General features: G+C 39.0%; 1 pseudogene; it reads left to right on the top strand.

Moving 5' to 3' along the window:
• The first annotated feature begins 1,505 nt into the window (after positions 1 to 1,505).
• LOC118913624 (60S ribosomal protein L18a-like) lies at positions 1,506 to 22,219 on the top strand (annotated as a pseudogene).
• Positions 22,220 to 22,670: the final 451 nt, after the last annotated feature.

The following is a 22,670-nucleotide window of genomic DNA, read 5'->3' on the forward strand; positions in this document are numbered from 1 at the left end:
TATAGAAGTATCATAAATTAGAGTGCTATGTTTAAGAAAATGTAAATCCAATTCTCCGTTGCTATGGAAATTCACTATATATACTGACACATCACAGGGAAAATAAACTATAAAGGGAATTGAGAGTAAAGCAAACAACACCTTACTCAATCATGTAAACATCATTGACAAACAGAAGCTAGTAAAGAAGAGCAAAATACACCTATTGATTCTCTTCTAATTGAACATCTAGAATTCAATAAAAGTTAACCAAATAACTCACTCCAATTAATATCTTAAATTGCAGAATTATAGGTCAAAGCACAAATTCTAGACTGTAAGAAATTAAAAATAAACCCAGGTTCAACTTATTTTGCAGCACTGGCAGTCATTTTCACATGTCACCAGGCCACCAGAATGTTTTTGAGTCTGAAAAGCCTTGCCGCTGTCTTCTCTAATGATGTCTCCCCAGCTCCTAGTTATTATTACCTTATCTTTTTCTCATCCATCTCTTTAAGGCTAAGAGAGGCCACTCAGAACATGATACAAATGTTCAAAGTAGGTTTGGCCTAAAATATTCAGCCACATGAATTAAAATTTTCCAGGCAACTCAACTCTTCACTTTATTTTGCTTCTGTAATCACATCCTTAATATAAATATATATAATTTAATTTGTGTTTTTTATGTAGAAAGAATTTTTTTAAAGCCGTACATAGATGGTGTAGTGAGTTGAATTGTATCACATAAATTCCAGATCCTAACATCCTAACACTGGTATCTGTGTATGTGAGCTTATTTGGAAAAAGGGTTTTTGCAGATTTAATGAAGTTAAAGATTTTGAGATGAGATCATCCAGAGTTTAGAAAGGGCCCTAAATTTAATGACTTGTGTCCTTATAAAAGAAAAAGGTGAGGGAAATTTGAGACACAGACACACAGAAAAAAGTGATATGGTGATAAAACAAGGATGGATGTGATGAGTCTAAAAGCCAAATGGAAATAAGTTCCAATACATTAGCAAAACGTAAGAAAAGCTTCATTACATTAACAAAATGTAAGAAAAGACTGCATTGTTTTAAGTCCTCTTTTTCGACTTGCTATGCACCTAGTCAGACTTCCATTCTTGCCTAAAAGCACAAGCTCTCTTCAATAAAACAGGCTTATCAGGACATTTGGGTCACAGTTTATTGTAAGGACAGGATACATACCCTAAAATGTCCTGCACAAAAGTGACTGAATTTGATACAACGTGAAAAAATATCTGGCCATTTCTACAATAAATCCATTGCCCTAGTTTATGAAAGGAAACAAAAATCTTTTTTCCTGAAAGGGTTTTATGTACTATTCCATGATTCCTAGAAATCCCAGTCCTCTTTCTTATCATTTTTTATTTGAGAATCTGTTGCTTTGGAAACAAAAACTGCCCAAATAAGTCTCTGACACACTCAAGTGTCATATAACCTGAGTGTTCTTTCTGGGTTTGGTGAAAAATGAGATGGGATAGCAGGGCTGTGATTTCAGAAGCCATGGGCGTGAATCCAGGCAGGGAGGGTGGAATTGGCCCATTGGCTGCAGAGACTAGAACAAAAAACATCTCCAAGACAGTGGGCAGGCATATGGTGGGCTCAGCTGGTGACCTGTCCAGCATCCATTCCCCGCATTCCTCCTTCCTCAACCAGATTTTAATTACCCACCCTATGCTGAGCTCTAGTGACAGATCCTGCAAGTAAGCCAGTTTGTACACAGCAAACCCCTCCAAATATTAGGTCTAGGTGGGTATGCATCAGACCCAGTCAGAATGAAGGATCCATTACATAGTTTAGAGAAAGGAGGAGGGTTTTGTATTTGTCACCTACTGCATACCAGCAATGAAGGTGGTTGCCCCATTTACTGTTGGATGCATTGCCATGAAAAAAACCAGTGTAACCAGCCAAGTAACAGTGGAAAAGAGAAAAACAGATTTAGTCAGAAACAAAAATAAATCTTACCTCAGCTCTGATTATATCATTGCTATTCATTCCCATTCAACCTATAGTCTTGTGGGCATGTGTGATAAATTTCCTCATTGTTTAAGCCCATTTGAGCAGCTATTCCTGTTATCAGGTAACAGGAATTCTTGTTACCTGTGAGCCAGAAGCATTCTAACGTTTACAAAACCATAACCAAGCCACAGGTCCCACTGAAACAGCAATCTGAAGGATGTCCAAAAAGAGAGAAAGTTAGGAAAAGTTACAGGACCAGAGATGTCAAAAGAGAGAAAGCTGATTCAAAAGGGAGAGCAAACGAGAGAGTCCAGAGCAGAATTTCTCAACTTTGGACCAATAGACATCTGGGGCTAGATTATTCTTTGGGGAGGCTGTCCTGTGCACCACAGAATGTTTAGCAGCACCTCTGGCCTCTTCCCACTAATACCAGTAGGCATGCCGCCTTTCCCCAGCCCCACTGTGACAATCAAAAATATCTCCCGACACTGCCAAACACCCCCTGGGAGGCAGCATAGCCCCTTGGAAGAACCACTGGTCTAAATGGATTCTCTGGGTCCCTGGGCCATAGCTGCGTGGCTCTGGGGATCTGAAAGTTTTCCTGGGAGAAGGACAGGAAATTATTTTCTATTATTATTGAGAATAATGTTACTGTTGTTCAAACAATCTCTTCTGTGTCCAGTAGCACTAAATTCTTTTTTTTCCTAAGCTCACTAAATTTTTTCCCTTAACCTACTTCACCCATCCCCCCACTAAATGCTTGTGCCACTCATTTTGGACCTTAACTTTTATGCTCTGATATCAATTAAATAACTTCTCTGTGCTTCTGTTTCTTCACAAATAAAATGGACGTAATAACAGCAACTGCATCATAGAGTCCTTACAAGAATTAAATAAGGTAATGCATGTAAAATGCTTCTAACAGTGCCCGGCACACAGTAATTTCAAATAAATGTTAGCTAGTATTATCAACATTTTTATTATTATTGTTAAACCCTTCCCCTCAGGAGATGTGATTTCCATGGGACCTTCCAGTAATTAGGCAGAGGCTGCTCTGGATTGCAGAAATTTGGGAATATCTGTTGACCTCACAGCACAACAGTAAGTAATGCAGGTGTCGCAAGTTAAGTACATGCATAAGATTTGCCTAACGTTTACATAGCAGCAACTTTCCTCATGACAAAAATTTTTCACTATCCTTTTAAAGTTCCCTTCTCCTCCATCCCATTGAGTTAACAATCCACATTTGTAGTGACTGTGAGAGACGAGGAGACAAATCCTGAAAGTATAACCCCATTCCCAAGCATTTTTACTTGGAGAAGGGTTACTGGTAAAGAGGTAAAGGTTCAGGCTTATCTTCTTTATGGCTCTCTCTTTCAATTATGTTATATTTCTCTTTACCTTGCTAAGTAAAACTTAAGTTCATTCATTCAATAAATATATAAAAATCTAGGATGCACCAGGCATGACTTAGCTGTCAAGACTGCAGTTGTCCTTGGTTCCCTCAAGAAGCTCACGTTAGGCTGGGGTAGACGGCCCAAGAATACCTATTTTTTCCAGATGGAATAAGGGCTGTGAAGAAGCAAAGTAGAGGAGCGCTGGGCAGGAGGGTGGTTCGTCTTTCATATTATGTGTTCAGGAAAAGACTCAGTGATGGGAAGCGACAGAGAGTGAGCCATGTAGACGTGTCAGGGAACAATGTTCCAGGCAGAGGAGCAAGAAGTGGAAAGAACCAGAGCGAAACGGTGTCTGGCGTTTTAAGAGCCAGCGGTCAGGCTCGAGCGGCAGGATCAGACGGAGCAGCACAGGCCGTTCCAGGAAGTACGGCCGGAGGCGAGCGGAGTGGGGAGAATGGGATAGTTTATTTAATTTAAATTCATTTTTAACAAGTATTTTGCTTTTAATAAAGTAAATATAGTGGCACTCAGTAATAGGAAGGTAAAAAACAGATCGATCTATATTTTGTCTTATGACCATCCTCCTCCTTTGCCACCCCCAGATCAGATCATGTGTAGCCTGGTAGACCATTCCAGTCTGAGAAAGGTAAGCAGGTAAGTTTTAAAAGGTTTTACCAGAAAAGTGATGTGATTCAATTTAATTTTCCTACTAGGCACTTGGATGAATGATACTATAAACCAGTGTTTACTGAGAGATGACTACATGTTAATGGCTGTACCAACTAAAAACATATCCTTGGAGGAACTTCTGATTTGGAGCTCATGAAAAGACCAGTACTTTCTTTCTCCAAATAATAATTAATAATATAAAACCAGGAGGGGGTATAGGGGGAATTTCAAAAGCAATGAATTTATGGCATTGAAATTTACCAAAGGCAGGCAACAAATTGAAGAGCATTTACATCAACAAACTGCTAGGACATTCTTGGCTGGGTGTCTCCCCTTTTTCCCTAAGCTTGGTGGTTAAAAGCCAGTGGCTTTGCTGCCAGAAGGAGGACTCAGTTTAGGGCAGAGGGTAGAAATTTCTTCTTTGCCAGCTGAAAGTTCTCAATTCAGTTGAAAGTGAACAGGAAAATCTCACAGTTTTGGCCAATGTGAGGTTTTGCTTTCTGGCAGTAACTTAACAGAGAGATTCTCAGAATGAGGGCTCTTCGAAATGAGTGATCCTGGAAATGTTATCTGTAAATATAATTGTTTACTTTTAATAGATTTGAAATTTTAAAATCATATGTAGGTACCATCCTGGGCAGCATAGGTTTATACAATCCAAATCAAGGATGGATAATCACAAAGTTGAGGGCAGCTGCCCCAGTTCAAAGTCAGGATTCATTGTCCAGTTTCACAATTGAAGCCAATTTTCCCATCTGGAACTCAATGACTGAAAGGGAGGCTAAAACCCTGTGAACAAGAACCCTTCAATCCCATAGCAAAGATACATGGTAGCAATCCCTCCAGGCCTTCCTCCAAGGAATTTACAACTATTTATTCACGTAACTACACTGGAAAAGGGGGAACAGCCAGTCTTTGAGAGTTGTAAGATACAGAGTTTGAGTTGAAATTAAAGTTGTTTTTTGAGTCCAAATGGAAAAAGGGCCACATATGGGAAATAAACCATGAATAAGCCATGGACGCTGCCTTGAAAGAACTTATAGACTTCATTTGTTGTAAACAATGAATTCAGTACAGTGTTACATACACAAAAATAGTTCAAGCCCCCTGGAGATATACAGGTTATAGTGAGGAAGAAGTAGAACATGTCAAGTACTTCTTAAAATAAAGCAGTCTTTTTCAACCTTTTGCTCATTATCACCCCTCTATGGAGCCTTTTTAGACATCTTTTTTCCTAATTGCCTCCTCCCCCTGACATTATTGGGGAGGAGGCAGAGCCAAGATGGCAGCATGAGTAGAGAAGCAGAAATCTCCTCCCAAAACCACATATATTTTTGAAAATACAACAAAGACAACTCTTCCTAAAAGAGAGACCAGAAGACAGAGGACAACAGCCAGACTACATCCACACCTGTGAGAACCCAGCGCCTCACAGAGGGGGTAAGATACAAGCCCTGGCCTGGCGGGACCTGAGCACCCCTCACCCCAAGTCCCAGCGGGAGGAGAGGAGTTGGAGCAGGGAGGGAGAAGGAGCCCAGGACTGCTGAACACCCAGCCCTAGCATTCCGCACCAGAGTGCAGACACAGTGCATGTGTGGGGTGCTGAAAACTAGGGGAACAGGACAGTAAGACCTGTGAGCAGGTCCCTGCAGCCAGTGCCCCAAGGACAAAGAAAAGCGAGTGCTTTTTGGAAGTCTTAAAGGGACAGGGACCCCACAGCTGTACAGAAGCTTCCTGGGACACTTAGCCCAGCAGCAAGGAATTCCGGGGAACTCCAGGCACCCTAAGCCCCTGGAAGCAGGGCAGCTCAGAGGCGCCTCATGGAGATAAACAGCCTCCCAGCCATTTTCCCCTCTGACGAGGCTCCGCCATATTGGAGCAGCTGCCTGAGGCAGGCCACACCAACAGCAACAGCAGAGATAAACTCCATAGTGGCCAGGCAAGAATCAGAAGCCCTGTCTCCACACAGCTGCCCAGCACAAGCCACTAGAGGTCGCTGTTCTCCCAGGAGAGGAAGGCCACAAACCAAGAAGGGACATTCTATCAGCCATCACTCATGCCAGCTCTGCAAACTATATCTATTGCCATGAAAAGGCAAAATTTGAGGCAGACAGAGATCACAGAGTCAACACCTGAGAAGGAGACAGACCTAACCAGTCTTCCTGAAAAAGAATTCAAATTAAAAATCATAAACATGCTGACGGAGATACACAGAAATATACAAGAGCTAAGGGATGAAGTCCGGAGAGAGATTACAGAAGTCCGGAGGGAGATTAAAGAAGTGAAACAATCTTTGGAAGCATTTATAACCAGAATGGATAAGATGCAAGAGGCCATTGATGGAATAGAAAACAGAGAACAGGAATGCATAGAAGCTGACACAGACAGAGATAAAAGGATCTACAGGAATGAAACAATATTAAGAGAACTGTGTGACAAATCCAAAAGGAACAACATCTGCATTATAGGGGCACCAGAAGAAGAAGAAGAGAGAAAAAGGGATAGAAAGTGCCTTTGAAGAAATAATTGCAGAAAACTTCCCCAAACTGGGGGAGGAAATAATTGATCAGACCACGGAAGTACACAGAACTCCCAACAGAAAGGACCCAAGGAGGACAACACCAAGACACATAATAATTAAAATGGCAAAGATCAAGGACAAGGACAGGATTTTAAAGGCAGCTAGAGAGAAGAAAAAGGTCACCTATAAAGGAAAACCCATCAGGCTAACATCAGACTTCTCAACAGAAACATTACAGGCCAGAAGAGAATGGCATGATATATTTAATGCAATGAAACAGAAGTGCCTATAACCAAGAACACTGAATCCAGCACGATTATCATTTAAATACGAAGGAGGAATTAAACAATTCCCAGACAAGCAAAAATTGAGGGAATTTGCCTCCCACAAACCACCTCTACAGGGTATTTTAGAGGTTCTATTCTAGACGGGAGCACTCCTAAGACCAAACAGATGTCACCAGAGAAAATAAAATCACAGCAAAGAAAGCAGACCAACCAAATACTAAGTAACGGCAAAAAATAAAATCAACTATACACAAAAATCAGTTAAAGGAAACATGAAAGAGCACAGAATAAAACAACCAACATATAAATAATGGAGGAGGAGAAATAAGAAGGGAGAGAAGAAAAGAATCTCCAGACAGTGTATATAACAGCTCAATAAGCGAGCTAAGTTAGGCAGTAATATACTAGAGAAGCTAACCTTGAACCTTAGATGACAACGAATCTAAAGCCTGCAATGGCAATAAGTACATATCTTTCAATACTCACCCTAAATGTAAATGGACTGAATGCACCAATCAAAAGACACAAAGTAATAGAATGGATAAAAAAGCAAGACCCATCTATATGCTGCTTACAAGAAACTCACTTCAAACCCAAAGACATGCACAGACTAAATGTCAAGAGATGGAAAAACATATTTCATGCAAACAACAGAGAGGAGAAAGCAGGGGTTGAAGTACTAGTATCAGACAAAATACACTTCAAACCAAAGAAAGTAACAAGAGATAAAGAAGGATATTACATAATGATAAAGGGCTCAGTCCAACAAGAGGATATAACCATTCTAAATATATATGCACCCAACACAGGAGCACCAGCATATGTGAAACAAATACTAACAGAATTAAAGGAGGAAACAGAATGCAATGCATTCATTTTAGGAGAGTTCAACATGCCACTCACCCCAAAGCATAGATCCACTGGGCAGAAAACAAGTAAGGACATGGAGGCACTGAACAACACACTAGAACAGATGGACCTAATACACATCTATAGAAATCTACATCCAAAAGCAACAGGATACACATTCTTCTCAAGTGCACATGGAACATTCTCCAGAATAGACCACATACTAGGCCACAAAAAGAGCCTCAGTAAATTCGAAAAGATTGAAATTCTACCAACCAACTTTTCAGACCACAAAAGGCATAAAACTAGAAATAAATTGTACAAAGAAAACAAAAAGGCTCACAAACACATGGAGGCTTAACAACATGCTCCTAAATAATCAATGGATCAATGAACAAATTAAAATAGAGGTCAAGGAATATATGGAAACAAGTGACAGCAACAACTCAAAGCCCCAACTTCTGTGGGACTCAGTGAAAGCAGTCTTAAGAGGAAAGTATATAGCGATCCAGGCACACTTAGAGAAAGAAGAACAATCCCAACTGAATAGTCTAACATCACAATTATCGAAACTGGAAAAAGAAGAACAAATGAGGCAGCAGAAGGAGGGACATAATAAAGATCAGAGAAGAAATAAGCAAAATTGTGAAGAATAAAACAATAGAAAAAATCAATGTAATCAAGAGCTGGTTCTTTGAGAAAATAAACAAAATATATAAGCCTCTAGCCAAACTAATTAAGAGAAAAAGAGAATCAACAGAATCAGAAATGAGAATAGAAAAATCACAACAGACTCCACAGAAATACAAAGAATTATTAAAGACTACTATGAAAACCTATAGGCTAACAAGCTGAAAAACCTAGAAGAAATGAACAACTTCCTAGAAAAATACAACCTTCCAAGACTAACCAAGGAAGAAACACAAAAGTTTAACAAACCAATTATGAGCAAAGAAATTGAAGCAGTAATCAAAAAACTACCCAAAAACAAAACCACCAGGCCAGATGTATTTACCTCAGAATTTTATCAGACACACAGAGAAGACATAATACCCATTCTCCTTAAAGTTATCCAAAAAATAGAAGAGGAGGGGATACTCCCAAACTCATTCTATGAAGCCAACTTCACCCTAATACCAAAACCAGGCAAAGACAACACCAAAAAAGAAAATTACAGACCAATATCAATAATGAATGTAGATGCAAAAATACTCAATAAAATATTAGCAAACCGAATTCAAAAATATATCAAGAGGATCATACACCATGACCAAGTGGGATTCATCCCAGGGATGCAAGGATGGTACAACATTCGAAAATCCATCAACATCATCCACCACATAAAGAAAAAGAAGGGCAAAAACCATATGATCATCTCCATAGATGCTGAAAAAAGCATTTGACAAAATTCAACATCCATTCATGATAAAAACTCTCAGCAAAATGGGCATACAGGGCAAGTACCCCAACATAATAAAGGCCATATATGATAAACCCACAGCCAACATCATACTGAACAGCAAGAAGTTGAAAGCTTTACCTTTGAGTTTGGCAAAAAGGCAGGGATGCCCACTATCCCCACTGTTATTTAACATAGTACTGGAGGTCCTAGCCACGGCAATTAGACAAAACAAAGAAATACAAGGAATCCAGATTGGTAAAGAAGAAGTTAAACTGTCACTATTTGCAGATGACATGATATTGTACATAAAAAACCCTAAAGACTCCACCCCAAAACTACCAGAACTGATATTGGAATACAGCAAAGTTGCAGGATACAAAATTAACATACAGAAATCTGTAGCTTTCCTATACACTAACAATGAACTAATAGAAAGAGAAATCAGGAAAACAATTCCATTCACAATAGCAACAAGAAGAATAAAATACTTAGAAATAAACCTAACCAAAGAAGTGAAAGACCTATACCCTGAAGACTACAAGTCACTCTTAAGAGAAATTAAAGAGGACACTAACAAATGGAAACTCATCCCATGCTCTTGGCTAGGAAGAATTAATACAGTCAAAATGGCCATCCTTCCCAAAGTAATATACAGATTTGATGCAATCCCTATCAAATTACCAGCAACATTCTTCAACGAACTGGAACAAATAGTTCAAAAATTCATATGGAAACACCAAAGACCCTGAATAGCCAAAGTAATCCTGAAAAAGAAGAATAAAGTGGGGGGGATCTCACTCTACAACTTCAAGCTCTATTACAAAGCCATAGTAATCAAGACCATTTGGTACTGGCACAAGAACAGAGCCACAGACCAGTGGAACAGATTAGAGACTCCAGATATTAACCCAAATATATATGGTCAATTAATATTTGATTAAGGAGCCATGGACATACAATGGGGAAATGACAGTCTCTTCAACAGATGGTGCTGGCAAAACTGGACAGCTACATGTAAAAGAATGAAAATTTACCATTGTCTAACCCCATACACAAAACTAAATTCCAAATGGATCAAAGACCTGAATGTAAGTCATGAGACCATAAAACTTTTTGAAAAAAAACATAGGCAAAAATCTCTTGGACATAAACATTAGCAACTTGTTCATGAACAAATCTCCCCAGGCAAGGAAAACATAAGCAAAAATGAACAAGTGGGACTATATCAAGCTGAAAATCTTCTGTAGAGCAAAGGACACCATCAATAGAATAAAAAGGTTCCCTACAGTATGGAAGAATATTTTCGTAAATGACAGATCTGATTAAGGCTTGACATCCAAAATATATAAAGAGCTCATGCATCTCAACAAACAAAAAGCAAACAATCCAATTAAAAAATGGGCAGAGGGACTGAACAGACAGTTCTCCAAAAAAGAAATTCAGATGGCCAACAGATACATGAAAAGATGCTCCACATTGCTAATTATCAGAGGAATGCAAATTAAAACCACAATGAGATATCACCTCACACCAGTTAGCATGGCCAACATCCAAAAGTAAAACAACAAATATTGGTGAGGATGTGGACAAAAGGGAACACTTCTACACTGCTGGTGGGAATGTAAATTAGTTCAATATTGTGGAAAGCAGTATGGAGGTTTCTCAAAATGCTCAAAATAGACTTACCATTTGACCCAGGAATTCCACTTCTACGTATTTACCCTAAGAATGCAGCACTCCAGTTTGAAAAAGACAGATGCACCCCTATGTTTATTGCAGCACTATTTACAATATCCAAGAAATGGAAGCAACCTAAGTGTCCATCAGTAGATGAATGGATAAAGAAGATGTGGTACATATACACAATGGAATATTATTCATCCATAAGAAGAAAGCAAATCGTACGATTTTGCAACAACATGAATGGAGCTAGACGGTATTATGCTCAGTGAAATAAGCCAAGTGGAGAAAGGCAATTACCAAATGATTTCACTCATATATGTTGTATAAGAACAAAGGAAAAACTGAAGGAACAAAACAGCAGCAGAATCACAGAACAAGAATGGACTAATAGTTACCAAAGGAAAAGAGACTGAGGAGAATAAGAGGGTAGGGAGGGATAAGGGTGGGGAAGAAGAAAGGGGGTATTATGATTAGCATGTATAATGTGGGGGGTGGGGGAAAGGGGAGGGCTGTGCAACACAGAGAAGACAAGTAGTGATTCTACAACATTTTGCTATGCTGATGGACAGTGACTGTAATGGAGTTTGTGTGGGGGGACTTGGTGTAGGGGAGAGCCTAGTAAACATAATATTCTTCATGTAATTGTAGATTAATTGTAACAAAAAAAAGGGGGCGGATTACTCCCTGATAGGATAAAATTAACTGCAAATCAACACTAATGCATGCTTTACATATCCTTAATTTTGATCTTTTAAAGGGTGTCGGATGATCAGCTATGGAAGTACATTTTTCTGATAATATTCCTTTCTCTTGAAAAAAAAAGCAGTTCCTCTGTGATGGTCTCCAATAGGTTCTTCACAATGGTATGAAGGTCATATAAAAGTGTGGGCAATGGGTTTGTTTGTGTTTATACAGAGGATCAAAGCCTAATTTGGCTACCCAGAGAATGAATTAATATACGATATGAAGAAGAACTTCCAACATCAACATCCACTGGAAGAATCACTCCGGAAGATGATCATCAAAAACACTTCAACAAATATCCTGGCGCTGTTGCAGTTGTAGCTGCATTCATCCCGCTGGTTCCTGGACTTATCACTGGAATGAAGAAGGAGATATCTAAGCTGGCCTGTGCATACACTAAAACAACAAATTTGACTGGTTCTATATTGTCAGAACTCAAACAAGAATTAGAAGTGCAAGTTGCATTGCTCCAAAATCGTGCGACTATAGACTATCTACTCTTAAAAGAACATATGGGATGTGAACAGTTCCCAGGAATGTGTTATTTTAATTTGTCATAATTTTCTCAAACTATTCATATTCAGTTAGACAATATCCATCATATTATTGATAAGTTTTCACAAATGTCTAGGGTACCTAACTCGTTTTCTTGGTTTCACTGGATATGGCTGGCAATTGTAGGTCTGCTTTGTTATGTATCTGTATTCCTATTCTGTTAATGTGTGCACACAATTTAATTAGCAGTTTGTTAAAACCTATACATGCTTATATTACTCTACAAGAAGTTATGTCAAAGAAATAATCAATCTTCCCATGTTTTCTTCCATCTGCTACTTCTATAGCTTTTCTTCTTCCTTCCTAATTACAACCCTTTAGTAGAATTCGTGCCTCATATCGAAAATTACCGAGTATCATAATTCTTCCAAGTGGTAAAGATACCTCAAGACAAATGCTGGGTATAGAAGCCACAGAGCATAAATCTGCAAAGAAGTAAAAAGCTAACCTTTTCAATGAATATTGCTTCTCTCTCACTTACCAACTTTACGTTTCCCTGTATGGCCCCAGAAGATGGCTGGTTAGCCGGAGATGGGTAAGATTCCTCAAGGGAGGAACAACCTAAGACAGGCACAGTCGCAGGGCGTCCATCAGGTGAGAAACTGGGCATCTACAGAGGTGAGGCTTAGAACCTCACGCCCCCTGTTTTGAGAGAAATCTTCTGCATCTGTAGATGTTTTGTTGCCCTTGTCTAGCTTGGATTAATACTTTGTCTATAGGCACACACCTGATCATCTACATTTTCCCTCTTACAGCACTAAACTGTGTTTTCCACCTTTATCTTGCATCTACCTACCACTTCAGCATTTTATTTAAAAAAAATAAAAAATAAGGGAGAAATGTGGGATTCACATATAAATCAAGTATAAAAATCAAATGAATAATCATATCTGACTTGATTGTTTAAAGTTCATTATGCGTGATCAAACCGAAGTTTCTGTGATATGACTGCCCTTGCACTGTTCACCATGTAAGAACTTATTCTCTGTGTAAGAACTTGTTCATCATGTAAGAACTTGTTCATTATGCTTCAGAAGATTGGACACTGTTGAGAATTAGGCTTGGGGTTGATTAATGATTGTGCATTGAGTTCCCTATACAGAATTTTATTGTTGTTAACAACCATTTGTTCAATAAATATGAGAGATGCCCTCTCAAAAAAAATTTATTTGGTAAAGTTGGGCTTTGGACAGCCACAAACCATTGTAATATCTAAGTTGTTTTACCCTTAAGAGCCAATATTCACCCCTGTGTGGGCAATATCCCCAAGAATGCAGATGTAGACTTTCTACATTGCAGAGAAAGGCAACTTTCAGTGGATGGGATTAAGAAAGTCTATCAGAGAATAACATTGAAACTGATATTGAAACATGGATATGAGTTGTTCAGGTAGAGAAAGAGGTAATACAAGTGCAGTTAAGAGAATTTCTGGGAGGGAAAAACCTTGCATAAGTTAAAGGTTTTGTCAACACCTTTGAAATTATACCATCTCCTCACTGCTGTGATGTAGTTGTGGGCTTGAAAATTCTATCAAAGGAAAAGATCAAAGAATGCTCTGGAGACACCTGGAAGACAGTTACACACAAAACCTTGTATAATTTTTCTTTAAAAATGTGCTTGTATATATTTTTGAAAATACAGTAAATACAACTAATCCTAAAAGAGAGACCAGAAGACACAGGAAAGCAGCCAGACTACATCCACACCCACGAGAACCCAGTGCCTCATGAAGGGGGTAAGATACAAGCCACAGCCTGGCAGGACCCGAGCGCCCCTCACCCCAGCTCCCAGTGGGAGGAGAGGAGTCAGAGCCTGGAGGGAGAGGGAGCCCAGGACTGCTAATCACCCAGCCCTGGCCATCCGCACCAGAGCGCAGACACAGTGCGTGCGTGAGGTGCTGGAAACCAGGGAAACAGGATAGTAAGACCTATGAGCAGGTCCCCACAACCAGCGCCCCTGGGACAAAGAAAAGCAAGTGCTTTTTGAAAGTCTTAAAGGGACAGGGACCCCACAGCTGGACGGAAGCGCCCTGGGACGCTTAGCCCAGCAGCTGTGAATCCTGGGGACCTCTGGGTGCCCAAACCCCCACAGTGCAGCTCAGAGGCCCCTCACCACAATAAACAGCCTCCCGCCTGTTCCCCCTTCGACGCGACTCCACCATATTGGAGAAGCAGCCTGAGGCAGGCCACACCCACAGCAACTGCAGAGCTAAATAAACTCCATAGCAGCCGGGCAAGATTAGAAGCCCCGTCTGCATGCAGCTGCCCAGCACAAGCCGCTAGAGGCTGCTGTTCTCCCAGGAGAGGAAGGCCATAAACTGGCAAGAAGGGACTTTCTCTTACCCAACACATGTGCTAGCTCCCCACAAATATATCTATCACCATGAAAAGGCAGAAGAAATTGATACAGACCAAGATCACAGAGGCAAACCCTGAGAAGGAGATAGACCTAACAAGTCTTCATGAAAAAAAATTAAAAATAAAGCTCATAACCATGCTGATGGAGCTGCAGAGAAATATGCAAGAGCTAAGGGATGAAGTCCGGAGAGAGATTACAGACGTCCGGAGGGAGATTACAGACATCCAGAGGGAGATTACGGAAATGAAACAATCTCTGAAAGGATTTATAAACAGAATGGATAAGATGCAAGAGGCCATTGATGGAATAGAAACCAGAGAACAGGAACGCATAGAAGCTGATGCAGAGAGTGATAAAAGGATCTCCAGGAATGAAACAATATTAAGAGAACTGTGTGACCAATCTGAAAGGAATAATATCCGCATTATAGGGGTACCAGAAGAAGAGAGAGAAAAAGGAATAGAAAGACTATTTGAAGAAATAATTGCTGAAAACATCCCCATACTGGGGGAGGAAATAATCGATCAGACCATGGAAGTGTACAGAACTCCCAACAGAAAGGACCCAAGGAGGACCACACGAAGACACATAATGATTAAAATGGCAAAGATCAAGGACAAGGACAGAATTTTAAAGGCAGCCAGAGAGAGAAAAAAGGTCACCTATAAAGGAAAACCCATCAGGCTATCATCAGACTTCTCAACAGAAACCTTACAGGCCAGAAGAGAATGGCATGATATATTTAATGCAATGAAAGAGAAGGGCCTTGAACCAAGAATACTGTATCCAGCACGACTATCATTTAAATATGAAGGAGGGATTAAACAATTCCCAGACAAGCAAAAGTTGAGGGAATTTGCCTCCCACAAACCACCTCTACAGGGTATTTTAGAGGGACTGCTCTAGATAGGAGCACTCCTAAGACTAAATAGATGTCACCAGGGAAAATAAAATCACAGCAAAGAAAGCAGACCAACCAAATACTAACTAAAGGCAAAAAAATAAAATCAACTACCCACAAAAGCAGTTAAAGGAAGCACGAAAGAGCACAGAATAAAACAACCAACATATAAAGAACGGAGAAGGAGGAATAAGAAGGGAAAAAATAAAGAATGACCAGACAGTGTTTAAAATAGCTCAATAAGTGAGTTAAGTTAGACAGTAAGATACTAAAGAAGCTAACCTTGAACCTTTGGCAACCACGAATCTAAAGCCTGCAATAGCAATAACTACATATCTTTCAACAATCACCCCAAATGTAAATGGCTGAATGCACCAATCAAAAGACACAGAATGATAGAATGGATAAAAAAGCAAGACCCATCTCTATGCTGCTTACAAGAGACTCACCTCAAACCCAAATACTATAGGAACAAAGAAAGACTGAAGGAACAAAACAGCAGCAGAATCATAAAACCTAAGAATGGGCTAACAGTTACCAAAGGGAAAGAGACTGGGGAGAAAGGGAGGGATAAGGGTGGGGAAAAAGAAAGGGGGCATTACTATTAGCATGTATAATGTGGTGGGGGGGCATGGGGAGGGCTGTGCAACACAGAGAAGATAAGTAGTGATTCTACATCATCTTACTATGCTGATGGACAGTGACTATAAAGAGGTTTGTGGGGGGGATTTGGTGAAGGGGGGACCCTAGTAAACATAATATTCTTCATGTAACTGTAGACTAATGACAACAGAATAAATTAATTAATTAATTTAAAAAAATCTACCACTTGATTTGTGAGAACCAAGTAGAATAAAGTGTGTTGAGCACCGAAAAAAAAAATAATAATAAATAAGTAAATAAATAAATAAATAAAAATGTGCTTGTATTTGGTGTATTTCTTGTCATCTGTAATTTAAAATATTTCTAAATGTCTGTGGAATTTGAAAATCCACTACTAACATACACATTTTCAGAAGTTCATAAGAATAAACTTGGTAAAAACAAAAGTAATTATAAATACCATTTTCTGTCATAAAGCTATTGTCTCAAAAATTAGTTTTTGTAAGCATAATTAACAGTATCATCAACATGACTATAACAAGAAGTTCCAGTAGTTTACTTGTACATTTTTAAATCTAACGTTTTTCTTTCCTACCAGCACTTCAAACACACATACTTCATCACTGCCACCATATATCTGAAGATGATGACGGTTTTGCAATTCTTACATAAGAGAATGTAGATTCTTTATAATCAACATATGCTCTAGACAATAAGTCCTGGGACTTAAGAGTTAGCCCAGATTCATATTTTTTACCTTTATACCGACTTGGCAGCAACACCTTGATCAGAAATAAATTCGAAAAAAATTACAACTCACCCTCCATTATTAGCTGGAAGTATCTTAAGATCAAGTAGGTGTGAATATCCTTTGCTTTCATTTCTAGGCATCGGATCAGGGTTCCAACCTTAATATTGGTTTGAGTGCCTGGAGAAGGTTGTTAGAAATGGCAAGATGTGAATATATGTTTCCCATATGTAACATGAAAATCTAACCAATTTGGGATTTTAATTTTTGACATGAAGCATGAAGGATTCTTAATGCATTAAAAATCAAGGTAAATACCTTGGACAAGATACTATGAAAAATTTCCTTTTGGAATGGGGTAGCCACCACCAGGAGCCAGGGAAGATTCAGCTTGTAATGTCTTTTTGAAAAGTTCTCTTTTAGAAACCTAATTGTGATGCACAAATAAAAAATTTTAATATTTTGGTGGCTAGTGGCCTCTGGTTTAACCACTGACAGTAGTCAAAACTACTAAATATGTGAGAATTGATCCCAGAAGCCCTAATAGTAAGTCATTAGAAATATTTGTTGTGTAAATAAATAAATTAAAATATTATAGCCATATTTTGAACCTATGTTTCAAGACGAATGATAACTTGCTCTGCTTCTATCACTCCAACTCCTATTCCTGCTCACTGTCACCGTCATTCAAATCCCCTGGTGCCTCGCCATTTCCAGTTCTTCCATCTGGCCTCTCCTGAGTTCACATTTTTTTCCAGCATGGACATTATGATAAATCACATCAACTATTTTTATTTTTATTTTTATTTTTATTTTGCTTTTTCTTTATTTTGGTATCTTTAATATACAATCACACAAGCAACATTGTGGTTACTAGATATCCCCCATTATCAAGTCCCCACCACATGCCCCATTACAGTCACTGTCCATCAGCGTAATAAGATGCTATAGAATCACTACTTGTCTTCTCTGTGTCATACTGCCTTCTCCATGCCCCCCCCACATATTATGTGTGCTAATTGAAATGCCCCTTATTCCCCTTGTCCCTCCCTTCCCACCCATCCTCCCCAGTCTCTTTCCCTTTGGCAACTGTTGGTCCATTCTTCAGTTCTGTGAGTCTGCTACTGTTTTGTTCCTTCAGTTTTTGCTTTGTTCTTATGCTCCACAAATGAGTGAAATCACTTGGTACTTGTCTTTCTCCGCCTGGCTTATTTAACTGAGCATAATACCCTCTAGCTTCATCCATGTTGTTGCAAATGGTAGGATTTATTTTCTTCTTATGACTGAATAATACTCCGTTGTGTATATGTACCACATCTTCTTTATCCATTCATCTACTGATGAACACTTAGGTTGCTTCCATTTCTTGGATATTGTAAATAGTGCTGTGATTAACATAGGGGTGCATATGTCTTTTTCAAACTGGGAAACTGCATTCTTAGGGTAAATTCCTAGGAGTAGAATTCCTGGGTTAAATGGTATTTCTATTTTGAGCATTTTGAGGAACCTCCATACTGCTTTCCACAATATTCAACTAATTTACATTCCCACCAGTAGTGTAGAAGGGTTCCCTTTCCTCCACATCCTCACCAATATTTGTTGTTTTACTTTTGGATGTTGGCCATGCTCACTGGTGTGAGGTGATATCTCATTGTGGTTTTTATTTGCATTTCTCTGATGATTAGTGATGTGGAACGTCTTTTCATGTGCCTGTTGGCCATCTGAATTTCTTCTTTGGAGAACTGTCTGTTCAGATTCTCTGCCCATTTTTTAATTGGATTATTTGCTTTTTGTTTGTTGAGGTGTATGAGCTCTTTATATATTTTGGATGTCAACCCCTTATGGGATATGTCATTCATGAATATATTCTCCCATACTGTAGGATGCCTTTTATTCTACTGTTGGTGTCCTTTGCTGTACAGAAGCTTTTTAGTTTGATATAGTCCCACTTGTTCACTTTTACTTTTGTTTCCCTTGCTCGAGGAGATATGTTCAAGAAAATGTTGCTCACATGTTTACGTTCAAGCAAGTTTTACCTATGTGTTCTTCTGAGAGTTTTATGATTTCATGACTTAAATTCAAGTCTTTGGTCCATTTCGAGTTTACTTTTGTGTATGGGGTTAGGCAGTAATCCAGTTGCATTCTCTTACATGTAGCTGTCCTGTTTTGCCAACACCACCTGTTGAAGAGGCTGTCATTTCCCCATTGTATATCCACAGCTCCTTTATCATATGTTAATTGACCATATATGTTTGGGTTAATATCTGGACTCTCTATTCTGCTCCACTGATCTATGGGTCTGTTCTTGTGTCAGTACCAAATGGTCTTGATTAGTGTGACTTTGTAGTAGAGCTTGAAGTTGGGAAGAGAGATTCACCCCTGCTTTATTGCTCCTTCTCAGGATTGCTTTGGCTATTTGGGGTCTTCTGTGGTTCCACATGAATTTTAGAACTATTTGTTCCAGTTTGTTGAAGAATGCTATTGGTATTTTGACAGGGATTGCATTGAATCTGTAGATTGCTTTAGGCAGGATGGCCATTTTGACAATATTAATTCTTCCTACCCAAGAGCATGGGATGAATTTCCATTTATTAGTGTTCTCTTTAATTTTTCTTAAGAGTGTCTTGTAGTTTTCAGGGTATAGGTCTTTCACTTCCTTGGTTAGGTTTATTCCTGGGAATTTTATTCTTTTTGATGTAATTGTGAATGGAATTGTTTTCCTGATTTCTTTTTCTGCTAGTTCATCATTAGTATATAGGAATACAACAGATTTCTGTGTATTAATTTTGTATCCTACAACTTTTCCGAATTCATATATTAGTTTTAATGGTTTTGTAGTGGATTCTTTAGGGTTTTTTATGTAAAACATGTCATCTGCAAACAGGGATAGTTTGACTTCTTCCTTACCAATCTTTATGCCTTTTATTTCTTTGTGTTAGCTGTTTGCTGTGGCTAGGACCTCCTGCACTATGTTGAATAAAAGTGGGGAGAGTGGGCATCCTTGTTCTTGATCTTAGAGGAAAAGTTTTCAACTTTTCACTGTTAAGTATGATGTTGGCTGTGGGTTTGTTATATATGGTCTTTATTATGTTGAGGTACTTGCCTTCTATACCCATTTTGTTGAGAGTTTTTATCATGAATGGATGTTGAATTTTGTCAAATGCTTTTTCAGCATCTATGGAGATGATCATGTGGAATTTGTCCTTCTTTTTATTGATATAGTCTATGATGTTGATGGATTTTCAAATGTTGTACCATCCTTGTGTCCCTGGGATGAATCTCACTTGATCATGGTGTATGATCCTCTTGATGCATTTTTGAATTTAGATTGTTAATATTTTGTTGAATATTTTTGCATCTATGTTCATTAGGGATATTGGTCTGTAGTTTTCTTTTTTTGTGGTGTCTTTACCTGGTTTTGGTATTAGAGTGATGCTGGCTTCATTGAGTGAGTGTGGAAGTCTTTCCTCCTCTTCTATTTTTTGGAAAACTTTAAGGAGAATGGGTATTATGTCTTCTCTAAATGTCTTATAAAATTCAGTGGTGAATATATCAACTATTTTTAATCAGTATGATCAGTTCCTCAGTCTACTTCCCGTCCCTTTAACTTATCGACCAATTCCTAACTCCAAATTCAACCTTAAATCTTATTCCTTTCTACACTCCCACATCCTGGTGGAGAAACAAATACAAACTTCTGGGTTGAAATAATACACTGATGGTTTTTAGAACATCTGGGCCTCTTTAATAAACTGCCTCATCTCTTTTAAAGAGGATTATTTTTCCCCCACAAGCTCTGAAAGGTGGAGTCTTTTGTCATTCATCCTTATAAGTACTTAGGACACAACCATATTCCAAACTTCCTTGAGATTACAGCAGACAATGTATTAGTCAGGATGCGTTTAGCTACAGATAACAAAAAATAATTTAAATCAATCAGCTTGAACAATAAGGAAATATGTGCTATCACATGGTAACAATTCCTGAGGGAGTCCAGCCTGCAGGGTTGTTTAATTCAGTGATTTGATGAAAAATCCATGACCTACTCTGTTTTCCCCTCTCTACTATCTTCAGAGTGGTTGGTGCCTTTGCTCTCAGACTGGCTGCACACAGCCCCAAGGCAACTGCAAAAATTCCTAGTGTACATTTAGATACAGTAATGTTCAAAGAAAAAAATAAACAATCTCTTACTATTTCTCCTTCTTTAAAAGTATGTTCCTTTCTCAAAAACCATTTACTGGATTTCCTTATAGTCCATTGAACAGTATGGATTCATATGCCTTTTTCTAAACCAATTACTAGTAAGAGATTTCCAGACTTAATTTTGACTTCTTATTTGAAGGCATCAACCACTGACTGCAGGCTAAACACTTAGGAGCTGGCTCAAGGAAGTGTCATTTGATCAAATTGATACAGACTTTCTTTCCTTAAGATTTTGAACCAGTGATTTTTTTTTTTTTTAGCTGACAGGCTTTATTCATTAGCATAGAGAGAAGAAATTATTTGACAGACTCAGTTCAGTAAACATTACTGTATTAAATAGGGTGAAAAGCACAATTCTAGGCAATATGAAGAATAAACATCAAAATAAGACACAGTATCTTCATTTTTCTCACTAGCTAGCAGAGCATTAGGCACAATAATACAAACTGGCATACAAGGTAGATTTTAGTTAACATATTGGGAACCAGTGCCCTGAGAAATTCATTCCAAGTGAGGTTTTACTGCAGAGATTATCACACCTAAGTCTCTGATTTATCATTACTTAAACCCAAAGACAGATGGTACTCCACAGGTTTGAAGAGGACATTTCTCCCAAACTTCACATAAATAAAACAGTTCTCCAAAAGGCTACCTTCATTTTCACACCCCACGCATCAGCCAGCACCATCCACAAGCCCAGCGTTTTATTCTCCAGCAGCTGTGGGGCAAAGTGCACCTTTTAAGTGTTTCAGAAGATTGGATCAGGAAAAGCTACCGTTTCTGGAAAGTGCCATTGGGAAGGCCTCAGGCACACTGCCATAGCACAAGGCAATGAGGCGCTGCCTGCCCAGCCCAAGCACCGCACAACACCCCCTCTATCATTTGCGAATCTTTGCACCTCACGACACTGTTGCCAAGTTCCGCTTCTGGTACTTTGTGTCTCAGCTGAAGAAGATGAAGTATTTAGGGGCAATTATCTACTGTGGGCAGGTGTTCGAGGAATCCCACAGAACTTCAGCACTGGCTGCCCTGACTCCGCAGAGGTACCCACATGTACTGGGCATACCTGGACCTGACCACCGCAGGCTGCATCACCCCAGAGCTACCAAGACGTGGGCTATGGCACCGTGCCCGTGCCCACTCAACCCAGATCAGATGGTGGAGGAGATCCCAGCCAGCAAGTGCTGCCAACCAGTGGTCGAGCCGCCCCACAATTCCAAGATCAAGTTCCCACTGCCCCACTGGATCCTGCATCTCTAGCACAAGCCATACTTCACCAAGAGGCCCAACACTTCTTTTAGATGTGGAGCCTCCCTGTCCCCAGTTCTACTCAAATAAACTTGGCAAAAGCAAAGCAAAAAAAAAAAGTGGCTCTACTCTGGAAATGGAAGCCTTAGGTTTCAGTGCAAATTGCCATATGGAGAAGTGGAAGTAGGGAATTCATAAAATCCCCATGCTTTCAAAGAATCAGAAGAAAGTAAAGAAGGATAAAAGACCTTACTAGATGCTTTGGAGGACTATCTTATAACTGAACTAGCCTGTAACAGGACTAACTTATAACAGAGCAATATTGGTTCCTCCTGCTCTGCTTCTAGGCATCAAGTTATTGTTTTTTTCAGATACTGTTAAATTCCCTCATTCTAAATTCATAAATACCTATATTTTTAGAAAGGGTACTTTACAAACATTAACTGAATTATTTTATGCTCTAGCCTATCTCTGAAAAATCTCTCATCAATATCAGTACACATTAATAATAAGCCTTCCTGGATTGAATCTATAAAAAATC

This window comes from Manis pentadactyla, chromosome 1 (genome assembly GCF_030020395.1).
Source record: "Manis pentadactyla isolate mManPen7 chromosome 1, mManPen7.hap1, whole genome shotgun sequence".
Taxonomy (NCBI): Eukaryota; Metazoa; Chordata; class Mammalia; order Pholidota; family Manidae; genus Manis; species Manis pentadactyla.